General features: G+C 42.8%; 1 non-coding gene across 1 annotated transcript; it reads right to left on the reverse strand.

The window, feature by feature from the left end:
• Nucleotides 1-2,749: 2,749 nt before the first annotated feature.
• On the reverse strand, nucleotides 2,750-2,844 carry LOC125541948. The gene has a single exon (XR_007297740.1). It is a non-coding gene; the product is annotated as a small nucleolar RNA Z152/R70/R12 (small nucleolar RNA).
• Between the last annotated feature and the right edge of the window lie 13,111 nt (nucleotides 2,845-15,955).

Genomic DNA, 15,955 nt, shown 5'->3' on the forward strand with positions numbered 1-15,955 from the left:
ACAACAGAATCATTATAAGTGATAGTCTTTTCTTCAACTTTAATAGGTGCAACTACTTTTATTTCAATGGGAGGATTATATTTAAACCACTTCTCCTTAGGGAGATCAACATGAGTAGCAAAGGATTCACAGAAAGAAGCTACTATCTCAGAGTCAAGTCCATATTTAGTGCTAAATTCACGAAAAGCATCGGTATCCATAATTTTTTTAACACAATCAAACTTAGGTGTTATACCTGACTCCTTACCTTCATCGAGATCCCAATCTTCAGAGTTGAGTTTAATTCTTTCCAATAAATCCCATTTGAATTCAATAGTCTTCATCATAAAAGATCCAATACAAGAAGTATCGAGCATGGAGCGATTACTGAGAGAAAGCCGAGCATAAAATTTTGAATAATCATTTATTTTGAGAGTTCATGATTGGGGCATGAATATAACATTGAATTAAGCCTCCCCAAGCTTGAGCGACGCTTTCTCCTTCGTGAGGCCAAAAATTATATATATAGTTACGATCACGATGAACAAGATGCATAGGATAAAACTTCTGATGAAATTCCAATTTCAATCAGTTGTAGTTCCATGATTCCATATCATCACATAGCCTAAACCATGTCAATGCCTTTACCTTCAAAGATAAAGGGAAGACCTTCTTCTTGATAATATCCTCGGGCATACATGCAACCTTAAATAATCCACAAACTTCATCCACATAGATTAGGTGCAAATCGGGATGTAATGTTCCATCACCTATGAAAGGATTAGCTAGCCGTTTCTCTATCATACCCGAAGGAATTTCAAAGTAAACATTTTCAGTAGGTTCAGTAGGTTGAGGAGCAACTCTTTGCTCTATTGGTCGGGGTGAAGATACCCCGAACAAGCCCCTCAAAGGATTGTGTTCCATAGTAACAAGTGACAGTAAATTTCAGTACACTATATAAATTTTTCCTTACCAAATTCCACCTACCAAAGGCGCTTCACTTTCCGGCAACGGCGCCAGAAAGGAGTCTTGATGACCCACAAGTATAGGGGATCTATCGTAGTCCTTTAGATAAGTAAGAGTGTCGAACCCAACGAGGAGCAGAAGGAAATGATAAGCAGTTATCAGCAAGGTATTCTCTGCACGCACTGAAATTATCGGTAACAGATAGTTTTGTGATAAGGTAATTTGTAATGGGTAACAAGTAATTAAAGTAAATAAGGTGCAGCAAGATGGCCCAATCCTTTTTGTAGCAAAGGACAAGCCTGGACAAACTCTTATATAAAGGAAAGCGCTCCCGAGGACACATGGCAATTATCGTCAAACTAGTTTTCATCGCGTTCATATGATTCACGTTCGATACTTTGATAATTTGATATGTGGGTGGACCGGTGCTTGGGTACTGTCCTTCCTTGGACAAGCATCCCACTTATGATTAACCCCTATTGCAAGCATCCGCAACTACAAAATAAGTATTAAGGTAAACCTAACCATAGCATGAAACATATGGATCCAAATCAGCCCTTACGAAGCAACTCATAAACTAGGGTTTAAGCTTCTGTCACTCTAGCAACCCATCATCTACTTATTACTTCCCAATGCCTTCCTCTAGGCCCAAACAATGGTGAAGTGTCATTTAGTCGACGTTCACATGACACCACTAGAGAAAAGACAACATACATCTCATCAAATATCGAACGAATACCAAATTCACATGACTACTTATAGCAAGACTTCTCACATGTCCTCCGGAACAAACGTAACTACTCACAAATCATATTCATGTTCATAATCAGAGGGGTATTAATATGCATAAAGGATCTGAAAACGAATACCAAATTCACATGACTACTTATAGCAAGACTTCTCACATGTCCTCCGGAACAAACGTAACTACTCATAAATCATATTCATGTTCATAGTCAGAGGGATATTAATATGCATAAAGGATCTGAACATATGATCTTCCACCGAATAAACCAACTAGCATCAATTACAAGGAGTAATCAACACTACTAGCAACCCACAGGTACCAATCTAAGGCTTTGGGACAAAGATTGGATACAAGAGATGAACTAGGGTTTGAGATGAGATGGTGCTGGTGAAGATGTTGATGGAGATTGACCCCCTCCCACTGAGAGGATCGATGGTGATGACGATGGTGATGATTTCCCCCTCCCAGAGGGAAGTTTCCCCGGTAGAACAGCTCCGCCGGAGCCCTAGATTGGTTCCGCCAAGGTTCCGCCTCGTGGCGGCGGAGTTTCGTCCCGTGAGCTAGCTTATGATTTTTTTTCCTCCACAAAAGACTCCATATAGCAGAAGATGGGCATCAGAGGATTGCCAGAGGGTCCACGAGGCAGGGGGCGCCCCCACCCTCGTGGACGGTGGGTGGCCCCCCTCTGGTACTTCTTTCACCCAATATTTTTTATATATTCTAAAACGTGCTCCCGTGAAGTTTCAGGACTTTTGGAGTTGTGCAGAATAGGTCTCTAATATTTGCTCCTTTTCCAGCCTAGAATTCCAGCTGCCGGCATTCTCCCTCTTCATCTAAACCTTGTAAAATAAGAGAGAATAGGCATAAATATTGTGACATAATATGCAATGACAGCCCATAATGCAATAAATATCGATATAAAAGCATGATGCAAAATGGACGTATCAGTACCATTGATACAGGGATGGACACTTGCAGCAGCAGAGAAGCAGTTGTTGTTTACAGTGTAATACGGCACTTCCTGGTCCAGGGAGACGGAATTGGGTGGAACAAGGCAATGCTCACTGGAAAGAGAAGTAGTTTTTTGGTTTGAAGGCTCACGGTGATAGCAGCCACCACTGCCAAAAACCTATATGGATAATCATGGCATCAAAAATAACCTTTTAACCACAGCCAACATTAAAAAAATCTCTTTGCGTGATATTCCGACGGAAAGGGCCCGAAAAATCATAGAGTAATCAGACCCGGGTGAGTTGAAAGCCGACTGGGATTTCAATCTAGCAAGATGGCAAGATGATTTGCCGATTGGCTAGAATGGTGAGTTACTAAATCCAGACAAGAAGCTGATCTTGCAAGAAACACTGAACAAACATTCAAATCGGTCGTTGCATCAGGTTTTTCTGCACATGGGCTAGCCTTGCCCAACAGAAATCTAGCACAAACGTTTTGTGATGGAAATTCATTAATAAGTTCGTATAACATCGACAGGGATAGGGTTGAACAGTGAAAAAATGGCACCTAAGAGAATTTCGTGTTGTAGTTCCATGTAATTAATCCGAAGTCATTGCATTGGAATTGTTTGACTAAGTATAATTACATTGCATTTGGTTTGGCATCTGTCAACATCTTACCTCAGTAACTTGCCCTGTTTCTTTTTCTTGATTTAGATGTAGTGATACCAGATAAACACATCCAAAGCCAATGAAAGATCACTATATTAAAATAACAAAACTAATACCAAGATATGAGCGACCAAATCACCAAAAAAAGACAAACCAGCCTCGACAACATCAAAGATATGTATGGGCAAGTTGAATGCACAAACCATCTCGAGCAACGGTATGTAGTGATACCAGATAAACACATCTTACCTCAGTAACTTGCCCTGTTTCTTTTTCTTGATTTAGATGTAGTGATACCAGATAAACACATCCAAAGCCAATGAAAGATAACTATATTCAAATAACAAAACTAATACCAAGATATGAGCGACCAAATCACCAAAAAAGACAAACCAGCCTCGACAACATCAAAGATATGTATGGGCAAGTTGAATGCACAAACCATCTCAAACAATGGTCTGTGATGACATGGCACCATTAACAGGGGAATACTATAGCTTAATAAACAAGGTGTTACACCTTCTTCACAAGCTTTAAGACTTGCTCGCACACCCTCCGAAAGTAACAAGATGAGGTTGTTTGAGAATGAATCCCTTACTCTTGTGCTTGGAAAGATAATCTTCTCAACACTCAAACTCTCAAGATTTGGCTATGGATTTGGAGAACGTTTGAGTGGATTCCCTTTGAAGTCAACACAATGAGGTGGAGTTCTCTATTAGAACAAATGACAGGAGTGGAGTTTGCTTTGAGTTGAACTAGTGGGATATGTGGTGGTGCCTTTATACACATCTCGAAGGCTTTGACTAGTTTTGCTCAGTAGCTCCGAGTTGAAAAAAAAGTGTAAACTTTAGGTTGCATCGATAGGTCTAAATGAATTTGATGGTTTTGCTCGGGATTTTTGTAGGATCGAAAGTATGTCTAGAGGGGGGTGATTAGACTACTTGACCAAATAAAAATCTAGCCTTTTCCCAATTTTAGTTCTTGGCAGATTTTAGCTATCTTAGCACAAGTCAAGCAATCTCCACACAATTCAAGCAAGCATGCAAAAGAGTATATGAGGAGCGGAAAGTAAAGCATGCAACTTGCAAGAATGTAAAGGGAAGGGTTTGGAGGATTCAAACGCAATTGGAGACACAGATGTTTTTGTCGTGGTTCCGATAGGTGGTGCTATCGTACATCCACGTTGATGGAGACTTCAACCCACAGAGGGTAACGGTTGCGCGAGTCCACAGAGGGCTCCACCCACGAAGGGTCCACGAAGAAGCAACCTTGTCTATTCCATCACGGCCGTCGCCCACGAAGGACTTGCCTCACTAGCGGTAGATCTTCACGAAGTAGGCGATCTCCTTGCCCTTACAAACTCCTTGGTTCAACTCCACAATCTTGTCGGAGGCTCCCAAGTGACACCTAGCCAATCTAGGAGACACCACTCTCCAAGAAGTAACAAATGGTGTGTTGATGATGAACTCCTTGCTCTTGTGCTTCAAATGATAGTCTCCCCAACACTCAACTCTCTCTCACAGGATTTGGATTTGGTGGAAAGAAGATTTGAGTGGAAAGGAACTTGGGGAAGGCTAGAGATCAAGATTCATATGGTTGGAATGGAATATCTTGACCTCAACACAAGTGTAGGTGGTTCTCTCTCAGAAAATGTGTATTGGAAGTGTAGGTATGTTCTGATGGCTCTGTCCACGAATGAAGAGTGGGTGGAGGGGTATATATAGCCTCCACACAAAATCTAACCGTTACACACAATTTGCCAAACTCGGTGGGACCGAATGGTTAAACTCGGTCGGACCGATTCAGCAAACCTAGTGACCGTTAGGATTTTCGGTGGGACTGAGATGCAACTCGGTAGGACCGATATGGTTAGGGTTAGGGCATAACGTAATCTCGGTGTGACCGATTACACAAACTCGGTGGGACCGATTTTGGTAATAAGCTAACCAGAGAGTTGGTCAGGTAAACTCGGTGGGACCGATCGCTCATCTCGGTAAGACCGAAACGTTACGAAGGGAAATAGAGATATTTCAATCCCATATCGGTGAGACCGAGATCCCTATCGATGAGACCGATTTGCTTAGGGTTTGTGGCAGTGGCTATGACATTTGAAACTCGGTGGCGCCGGATAGAAAGAATCGGTGGGGCCGAGTTTGACTTTTGGTTTAGGTCATATGTGGATGTGGGAAGGTAGTTGAGGATTTTGGAGCATATCACTAAGCATTTTGAGCAAGCAAGCCATTAAGCAACACCTCATCCCTCCTTGATAGTATTGGCTTTTCCTATAGACTCAATGTGATCTTGGATCACTAAAATATAAAATGTAGAGTCTTGAGCTTCAAGCTTGAGCCAAACTTTTTGTCCTTAGAATTTTGAGGGATCCACTTTCCTCATCCATGCCATGCCATTCATTGAGCTTTTCCTGAAATATTAATCTTGGAATAATGTTAGCTCAATGAGCTATATGTTGTTAGGAATTACCAAAACCACCCAGGGATAGTTGTACTTTCAATCTCCCCCTTTTTGGTAATTGATGACAACATATAGATCAAAGCTTCGACAAATGATAATAAGAGTGAAAGATATTGTCGCTTTGAGAAGTATGTGAAAAGAAAGAGCTCCCCCTAAATTTGTGCATATCTTAAGATTTGCTTTGGACTGCAAATGCACAATGAGTTAGGATCATGGGTTACTCTTCCATGTCACATACATCTTGGTGGAGCGCTCAAAATGATAAGAATTAAATACATGCACTCATCACCAAGCAAAGTGAATGATCATATAAGGGTAAGTAAGATAATATCATCTAACAAGCATAAGTGTAGCTTATGATCAACCACATGATCATCAATGTCTCACAGATAATAGCATAGTATCTCAAGCAATCAAAAGACAGACAAAGTTCAACCACCAAAACAAGAGAGAATAAAAACAACACTCGCTCTCGAAGCCTATGATCTATACATTTTTCTCCCCCTTTGGCAACAAGTTACCAAAAAGTTCATAGAAAATGCATAGCACTAAAACGTCTCTCAGGCTTGGTCTTCAGGTGGTGGTGTCCGGAGAACTCCAAGAACAAAGCCTTCAGTCGAAGTAGATGGAGCTGCTGGGGTAGGTGCTGGAGCTGGTGGCACTGAAGCTATAGCTGGTGCAGATGAAGTGGCTCTAGTGTCTGGAACAAGCACTGCAGTTGATCTCTGAGCTCGAGGCACTCAGGCAAATGCATCAGTGGTTGTTCTGCCCTTCCTCTCCTGCATATCATCTTGTAGTTGCTCCACAGCTGACTGAATCTCAGTTACTTTGACATCCAAATCATAGAATTTTTTGCTCCACGATTCTTTCCAAGCTCTCTTGGTTTTGAGTCAGGGTGGTCAGTCCCTTCTCAATCCTCAGAGTTGATACTATCAAATAACCAAGCTGGTCCTGCTTGCTTTTTAAAAAGTACTCAGATGCCTTCTCTTGAGTTGGCATCTTGGCAGCCTTCTCTTTCTTTGCTTTCTCCTTCTTCTCTTGAGCTTGTACTAATGATGGTTCATTCTCATTCATCACAACTTGATTATCCTCAAAGTCAGGATAGATAGGCAAGTGTTCCTTATCCAACAAGTATGTGTCTGTGCCCATCTTTGAGTTTATCAACTCTTGGATCTGTGGGGCATATCCACAACTTCTTTTCTGGTCAGCTGCAGTCCTCTTGATAGTCTCAACTATAAGGCTCATGACCTTGAACTTCTGTGGCACATCAAATATATGTAGCAAGTTAATTGCATGGCCTCTGATCATTCTGTGATCACCAGACTTGGGCAAGAGAGTGTGCCTAAGGATCCAATTGATTGTAGGCAGCCCTGATAGCAAGTGTTTTACTGACCCAAACTAGTGAGTCTCAAGATCATCTTCAGGAATCTCCTTGTACATGTTTGCCATATAGTTGTGATCCATCTTCTTCTTGGCATAGACATCCAAGTCATCTTCTTCTTCCTTAGGAGCATTGATCAGATTTTCCCATTCCTCAATAGTTGAGTGGTACCTTGTACCTTCAGACATCCATACTATCATGCCATCTGGATAGAAGTGTGTTGTGGAGTAGAATTGCATTATGAGCTCCTCATTCCACTTTGTGAGCTTCTGCCCAACAAAGTATGCAACTCCACAAGCACTGAAGCTGTCAAACACACCAAGATAGTGTTCATCATTTTCCTTGATATACTTCCAGTCAACCCACCTCATTTCACACACTATAGGCTTCTTGTCCAACAACACTGTCTCATAGAAGTCCTGTTGTTCCTTTGTGTGGAACCTGTAATCAACAGCAGTCCTTCTCCTGGTAGCATATGGATCTGTCTCTCTCCATAGCCTCAACCCTGAGTCTCTCCTGATCTTCATGTTCTCAGCCACAGGATGAGCATCATTGTGGTCTGGAATCTTGGGTTTGAGCTTTCTCAGGACTTGTCCTTCATCATCTTCATCAGCAGCAACTTCAGGCACTGGGGCCTTGTTCTTCTCAGCAGCTGGTATACTCCTGGTATTCCTCTTAGGTGCACTCTTGGGCTTGGAGGCTGCTTTGGGTGCTTCTTTGGGCTTTGATGAAGCAGCCCCTGTCCTGATAGCATCACCCATAAGCTTCTGGGCCTTAGGTGCTGGTGCAGCAACCTCTTCTTCCTCTTCCTGTTCAGAATCTCTCATGATTGAGGATCTCCCAAGCACTCTAGCAGTGGTCTTTTTGATCCTCTCCTTCCTCTTCTTCCCTTCTGCAGTAGCCTCTTTGGGTTCAGATCCCAAAGGGACTTGAGTAGATGCTCTGGCCTTAGACATTGGAATTCTCTTTGCAGGAACCTTTTGCTTCATGCCTGGCTTAGTGGCAGCAGCAGTGCTATATTCCTTCTTAACCACTTTCTTCTTGGAAGTGGCCTCATCCTCAACTGCCACATAGTCTTCATCCTCAAACTCTGAAGTTTTCTTCTTCCTTGTTCTGGTGGCAGCTTTGGGCAAGTTGCTGGGAGTGCTCCTGCTACCATCATCTGAACTGCTAGACGGACTAGTGCCCTCACTCAGGTGAACCTGCTCCTCTGACCTGTTCTGGTTGTCACTCTGATCAGACATATTGCAAACACTGACAACAGACCCTGTGAATAGATATAGATGAGATAGAGTGGATGAGCATCACAAAATGCAGAGGTTTTTGCAAAAGAATGAGTCAAAAACTTAGTTTTAATTTTCCACAGAAAGCATTTTGGATCAACCGATTTGTAAACTCGGTGATACCGAAGCAGTTGTTGGAACCTAAACTAGTGAACTCGGTCAGACCGAGTCACAGTTCGGTGGCATCGTGACTGCTAGGGTTTCACAAAGTCCTGAACTCGGTCACACCGATTTGCAATTCTCGGTCAGACCGAAAATTACATGTGCAATGGCCTGAGCCGAATCGCTAGTACCGAGTTCCACAACTCGGTGGGTCCGAGATGGTTTCGGCGGAAACCTAGCCCTAAATTTTCAATTCAACTCTAATCTATGGAGTGTTTTGACTGGATAGAAGCGTTTCAATCGTGGTAAGAATCATAATAAACACAATGTGCTAGGAATCGGACGGGGATAGCACTGTGATCGAGTCCATACCCTAGTTCGGCGATGAACTCGCTACAGCGGCAACGGTGGGGAAGAATTCCGTTGACGGCAGCGGAGACCAGCGACGGGAGGTGGCTGGCGATGAGGAAGACGATCCGGAGACCCAGGAGGCAGAGCGAGCTATGCGCGGGCGAAGGGGTTTCAGAGAAATTTCCAAAATTTTGCCCGTGAGTATATATATAGCCCGACCCTGTCGGTGTGACCGAGTGGAGCAACTCGGTGGCACCGAGATTCATAACTGCAAGCAGTTACTGAAACTCGGTGTGACCGAAATGTTCAAATCGGTTGCACCGAGATTGAAAACCTAGATCGACTTAGTGATCTCGGTATGACCGAAATGGAGGAATCAGAAAGACCGAAAAGCACAAAGAAGTTTTGGAAGTTTAAGTCTATGACGAATCGGGGACTCCGAGTGTTCCTCACACAGAGTGGTTTGAATCTGACTTGATCAAATTTTGTGATGTAGCATGAATAGAGTTTGAGACGAGAAAAGCATAGATAGCTAGAGAGGGTTCTTAGGCATTCTTGTCCATCCACTTGGCAAAAGAAAAGAAAAACAATCAATCAAAACAACAAGTGGATGTCCTCGAATGAGTGAAATATGCAATAAACATGCTCACACAATAAAATGGCAATTGAAATATGTGGCAAAGCATGCACAACCAATTCTAGCATCTATCAAACAATTTGCGATGACTAGGTCATCTATATATGAGTATATTGACTTAGCAGTCAAATGAGAACATTTGATCATAGGTCATACTCATCGTTTAAGCACAAGTGGGGTTACCACTTTTACATAAAGCATTGTTGTGTTCACACCATTAGAGTTGCTTTAGTTCAATTCTTAGAGTAAAGCTCCCCCTAAATGTGAGATCCCCCCTAAGAGGGATGAACTAACCTTGGGTTTTGTCGATGATGACTTCATGTAGATGTTGAAGATGTGGATGCTCAATGTTGATGTAGATCATTTGGAGCTATCCATTGGAGTGAGTTGCACTTTCAGTACCTACACGGGTTAGTCCCACAAGGAACAAACAAGGATATCCATGGACATAGAGTGATGCACACACAAGATGATGTCTATGAAAGCTTTTAGGTTACCTTGTCCCTTGTCTTACCAACAAGAGGGTTTGTGACTCCTTGAACTAGTGCAAGATGTGGAAGTTGATTGCACTTGTTCTTGCCAAGATGATAAGAGTGAAGTATGTTGGCGGAGTCACCCTCAAGAACTCTCTAGTTCTTCTTCGGGATCCACACCATCTTGATGGGAATCCTCGGTGTTGTAGTTGTACTTGATGAAGTGGAACTTGAAGTAGTCTTGGGAACCCACTTGACCAAGGCCTTAGGAGCTTCTTCAAATGCATCAATTTCCTCTTGAAGCTTGTCCTTGCCTTTTTGCTTGTGGTCTTGTGGTGGAAGATCATCTTGAGCTTGTGTCCCTTTAAGAGAAGTAGGATCATACTTCTCTTGTTGAGGAACAAACTTCGTCTTGGGGTATTGATCTTCTTCCCACTCAACTCCATTGGCATAGAACTTTCGTTCAAAACCAACACCTTGATTCTTCCGGTGCCTTCCTTGCTTGCGTACAATTTCCTCGAATTGCTTACTTCTGGCAAGGCTCTCGTAAACACCTTTCTCTATAATTCCCTTCAATAAGCTATTTTCTTGCTCAAGTGTAACTTGGCTAAGAGAATCATTAGTGGAATCAATAGAACTACTAGAAGCAACAATATTGGATTTAGCATGATTATTGTTACTACTAGAGGAAGAATCTTTCTTGTTCTTGTTACTAGACTTGACTTGAGGCATGTAAGTGGATAAGAGTAAACGTTTGGCAATGTAAGAAGAACTTTTCTTGCGAAGATCATCATTGATTGCTTTTAAGAACTCATGCTCTTGCTCAAGGTTGAGCTTTTCAAAGCGTAATTTCTCATGAGTCCTTAAAAGTTCTCGATGATCTCCTAAGATAGTTTCATGAGCTAACTTAAGAGTGTTTAGTTCTTTAGTTAGAGACTCAATCTTCTCCTTATCATTGTCATTCGTTTTATCTTGATTAGCATGATTAATTGACGTTTTATCATAGTATTCATCACTAGAGTTGTCAACAAGTAAATCATCATCACCTAACAAGTCATCTTCATCACTATTGAAATCAACATACTCGGGGTGTGATACCTTTGGGCCTTTAGCCATGAAGCACGTTCCAACTCCTTCATTTGGTGAGTCAAATATGTCGTAGGAGTTGGTTGTCACAAGTGCTAGACCGGCAACACCTTCATCTTGAGTATATTCAGAGTCGGAGTGATAGCTTCTCTCGGAGTGGTTGTCGGAGTCGGAGCCGGATACCCATTCACCAACATGAGCTTGATGTCTTCGTTTTGTGTAGCTCCTTGATGACTTGTCCTTTCTTTCCGAATCCTTGCTTCTCCGTGAGGGTCTTCGTTCATAACGATCATCTCTACTCCTTCTTTCTCTAGATGGTGATTCTTCTCTTCTACTTCTTCTCTTGGGAGAATCTTCTCTTCTCTTGTAGGGGGCCGTACACTCATTGGAATAGTGTCCGGGCCTTCCACAATTGTAGCAATTTCGCTCTTGACTAGAAGATCTTTTGTCATTGTAGGACCTTGACTTGGAGCTTCTCTCTTTGCTTCTACTCATGTAGAACTTGTTGAAATTCTTCACCATTAAGCTCAATTCTTCATTGAAGGTTTGTTTCTCACTCGATGATGTGGGGGCTTCACATGAGGCTTTGTAAGCACCACTTGATTTGTTGTGAAGTTCCTCTTTATCCTTGAGTGACATCTCATGAGTAACAATTCTTCTGATGACTTCTGTTGGCTTGAGATCTTTGTAATTGGGCATCATTTGGATCAATGTGCACACGGTATCATATTTTCCATCCAAGGCTCTTAGGATCTTCTTGATGATGAATCTATCGGTCATCTCTTCACTCCCTAAGCCGGCAATCTCGTTTGTGATAAGAGCAAGCCTAGAGTATATTTCAGCGACACCTTCACCATTCTTCATTTTGAACTTGTCAAGTTGACTTTGAAGCACATCCAATTTGGATTCCTTGACGGAGTCGGTACCTTCGTGCATATCAATCAAAGTATCCCAAATTTCCTTTGCATTCTCAAGACGGCTGATTTTGTTGAATTCTTCAAGGCACAATCCGTTGAAGAGGATATCACAAGCTTGAGCGTTGTATTGCAGCATCTTCAACTCTTCCGTGGTAGCTTCACGATTCGGTTCTTTCCCATCAAAGAATTCACCTTGCAAGCCAATACACACAATAGCCCAAACGGCGGGGTTATGTCCAAGAATATGCATTTTCATCTTATGCTTCCAACTAGCAAAATTAGTGCCATCAAAGTAAGGACCTCTACGGTGATAATTTCCCTCGCTAGACGCCATACTCTCCTAGGTTGTGAGACCAAGGCTATGACCACCAAAAGCTATGGAAATCAAAGCAAATGGAGATCAAAGCTCTGATACCACTTGTAGGATCGAAAGTATGTCTAGAGGGGGGGTGATTAGACTACTTGACCAAATAAAAATCTAGCCTTTTCCCAATTTTAGTTCTTGGCAGATTTTAGCTATCTTAGCATAAGTCAAGCAATCTCCACACAATTCAAGCAAGCATGCAAAAGAGTATATGAGCAGCGGAAAGTAAAGCATGCAACTTGCAAGAATGTAAAGGGAAGGGTTTGGAGGATTCAAACGCAATTGGAGACACGGATGTTTTTGTCGTGGTTCCGATAGGTGGTGCTATCGTACATCCACGTTGATGGAGACTTCAACCCACGGAGGGTAACGGTTGCGCGAGTCCACGGAGGGCTCCACCCACGAAGGGTCCACGAAGAAGCAACCTTGTCTATTCCATCACGGTCGTCGCCCACGAAGGACTTGCCTCACTAGCGGTAGATCTTCACGAAGTAGGCGATCTCCTTGCCCTTACAAACTCCTTGGTTCAACTCCACAATCTTGTCGGAGGCTCCCACGTGACACCTAGCCAATCTAGGAGACACCACTCTCCAAGAAGTAACAAATGGTGTGCTGATGATGAACTCCTTGCTCTTGTGCTTCAAATGATAGTCTCCCCAACACTCAACTCTCTCACACAGGATTTGGATTTGGTGGAAAGAAGATTTTAGTGGAAAGCAACTTGGGGAAGGCTAGAGATCAAGATTCATATGGTTGGAATGGAATATCTTGACCTCAACACAAATGTAGGTGGTTCTCTCTCAGAAAATGTGTATTGGAAGTGTAGGTATGTTCTGATGGCTCTGTCCATGAATGAAGAGTGGGTGGAGGGGTATATATAGCCTCCACACAAAATCTAACCGTTACACACAATTTGCCAAACTCGGTGGGACCGAATGGTTAAACTCGGTCGGACCGATTCAGCAAACCTAGTGACCGTTTGGATTTTTGGTGGGACTGAGATGCAACTCGGTAGGACCGATATGGTTAGGGTTAGGGCATAACGTAATCTCGGTGCAACCGATTACACAAACTCGGTGGGACCGATTTTGGTAATAAGCTAACCAGAGAGTTGGTAAGGTAAACTCGGTGGGACCGATTCGCTCATCTCGGTGAGACCGAAATGTTACAAAAGGGAAACAAAGAGTTTACATTGCAATCTCGGTGGGACCGATTGCTCATCTTGGTAAGACCGAAACATTACGAAGGGAAACAGAGAGATTACAATCCATCTCGGTGAGACCGAGATCCCTATCGGTGAGACCGATTTGCTTAGGGTTTGTGGCAGTGGCTATGACATTTGAAACTCAGTGGCGCCAGATAGAAAGAATCGGTGGGGCCGAGTTTGACTTTTGGTTGAGGTCATATGTGGATGTGGGAAGGTAGTTGAGGATTTTGGAGCATATCACTAAGCATTTTGAGCAAGCAAGCCATTAAGCAACACCTCATCCCTCCTTGATAGTATTGGCTTTTTCTATAGACTCAATGTGATCTTGGATCACTAAAATATAAAATGTAGAGTCTTGAGCTTCAAGCTTGAGCCAAACTTTTTGTCCTTAGAATTTTAAGGGATCCACTTTCCTCATCCATGCCATGTCATTCATTGAGCTTTTCCTGAAATATTAATCTTGGAATAATGTTAGCTCAATGAGCTACATGTTGTTAGGAATTACCAAAACCACCCAGGGATAGTTGTACTTTCAATTTTCTACATGATGATAGAAGGTTTGCTATGTTGCTTCGGTGGCTCTGAATGGAATGTTGGAGGCTTTGATTAAACTAGGGTTTGAAACAACAGCTATATTTGGTTATATCAGTGGCTCCGAGTGAAAATGGTTCGATGGCACCGAATGAAGTTGATTAAGTTGGTATAGTAGAAATTCTTCAAGGAGTTTTGGAGTTGATCTTTATGCACATGATCAAAGAGCTTATTGTCATATCCTCATTCCCTTTTGATAGTATCGACATGCCTATGGACTCAATGTGATCTTGCACTAAAATAAAATGAAGAATTATTTTCACTCCTATGTTATTCATAGAAAGAACTTCTCATGTAATGTACTTGAAGTACAATTAGTACTTCGAGATATATTGGCACAAATTATCCTTAGGGACTAAAGATGCACTTTCATTAGGGCCGATAGCGGGCATGGGAGCATAGGCAGGATTAGGCCATCGGGCTAGGGACCGCCAACCTAGGTTAATACGTTGTGTCAATTATGTTGCGTTTCACCCAAAAAACATGTATGTTTTGCTCTGTTGTCAAATTTTATCTTGTTGAACAGGCTAAAATGTTACACAATCAATCAAAATATTCTCATAATCATATCATTTATCATTTTTATTTATAACACATCAAATATGGATAATAGATATATTCTCTAGAAATAAAATTGTCTTAAAGCATCTCAAGATAATGTAAAATAGTAATCGTACCCAAAAAATATATCATTTGGGACCCTCCAGGCCAAAAAAACATTCACAAATGCCCTATATATGGTACCCCAAAAGAAATATATTTCGCCCAAAATTTTGCTAAAAGTGCTGCGTATAAAAAGGGAAACGTTTAAAAACGGCGCACCGTATGAATCTTCCACCGGACGCGCGCCACGCTGGCGTCGTGCGCCCATGCGAAGCCACCCCCGCGCGAGACGCATGTATTCCGGTGGACCCGCGTGAACCGCCCCTTCCTTATCTTATCCTTTTGCACTCCATCCCCTACCTTCAGCCATTCCCCTCGTCGTGTCGTGTTTCTTCTCTGCCTTCCATCTCCTCCACTGCCCATCCCCTTTCTTCTTCCCTGCGGCAAAATACGACCAGGAGGGGCACCAAAAAGCTCGTCGTCGACGCGCCCTGGCCGCTCCAAGCAACCTTGCAGCAACTGCGAAGTGAATGCCATGGCTGGCTTCGAGCGCTCTTCTCCACGGCCGTCGCAGCCGGACGCGCTAGTAGCCATGGCTGGCTTCCGTTTTCCTGTCGTGAGAGCTGCATCCTAGGTGACGATGGCGATGCTGGAACCGTTCCAGCGATGAGCGAAAACCGGCAAGGCAAAGATACAAGAGGTGCTGGAACCCACTGACTGGAAAGCTGCAACTGGCACACGATATGCTAGAAGCAGTGTTCCCTGGAGCTGGAACCATCATCCATTTTTGCTGGAATCAGCAGCCACCGGTGGTGAAGACGACGAGGTACGGTGCTACTACCAGGGAGTTTTTTTGCTGGAACCAGATCCTGGAGATGCTGGAACCATCTTCTTTTTTGCTGCAACCAGGCAGCTGCCGGGGTAAAGACGATGAGGTACGGTGCTACTACCATAAAAAAATTTGCTGGAACCGGGCGGAGAAAAAGTTGCATCCGCTATCAATTGGTGATGCAATGGGACGGTGTCGAGATGTTTTGCTGGAACCGGCAAAAAAATTGCTGGAACACGTAAGAATTTTTGCTGGAAGGATACATGAGAAATTTGCAGCGGGCGGTGCAACTTTGGGTGTTTTTGTTGGATTTGATTTTTTTGCTGCAACCAGCATGTGATTTT

Source organism: Triticum urartu, chromosome 2, assembly GCF_003073215.2.
Source record: "Triticum urartu cultivar G1812 chromosome 2, Tu2.1, whole genome shotgun sequence".
Taxonomy (NCBI): domain Eukaryota; kingdom Viridiplantae; phylum Streptophyta; class Magnoliopsida; order Poales; family Poaceae; genus Triticum; species Triticum urartu.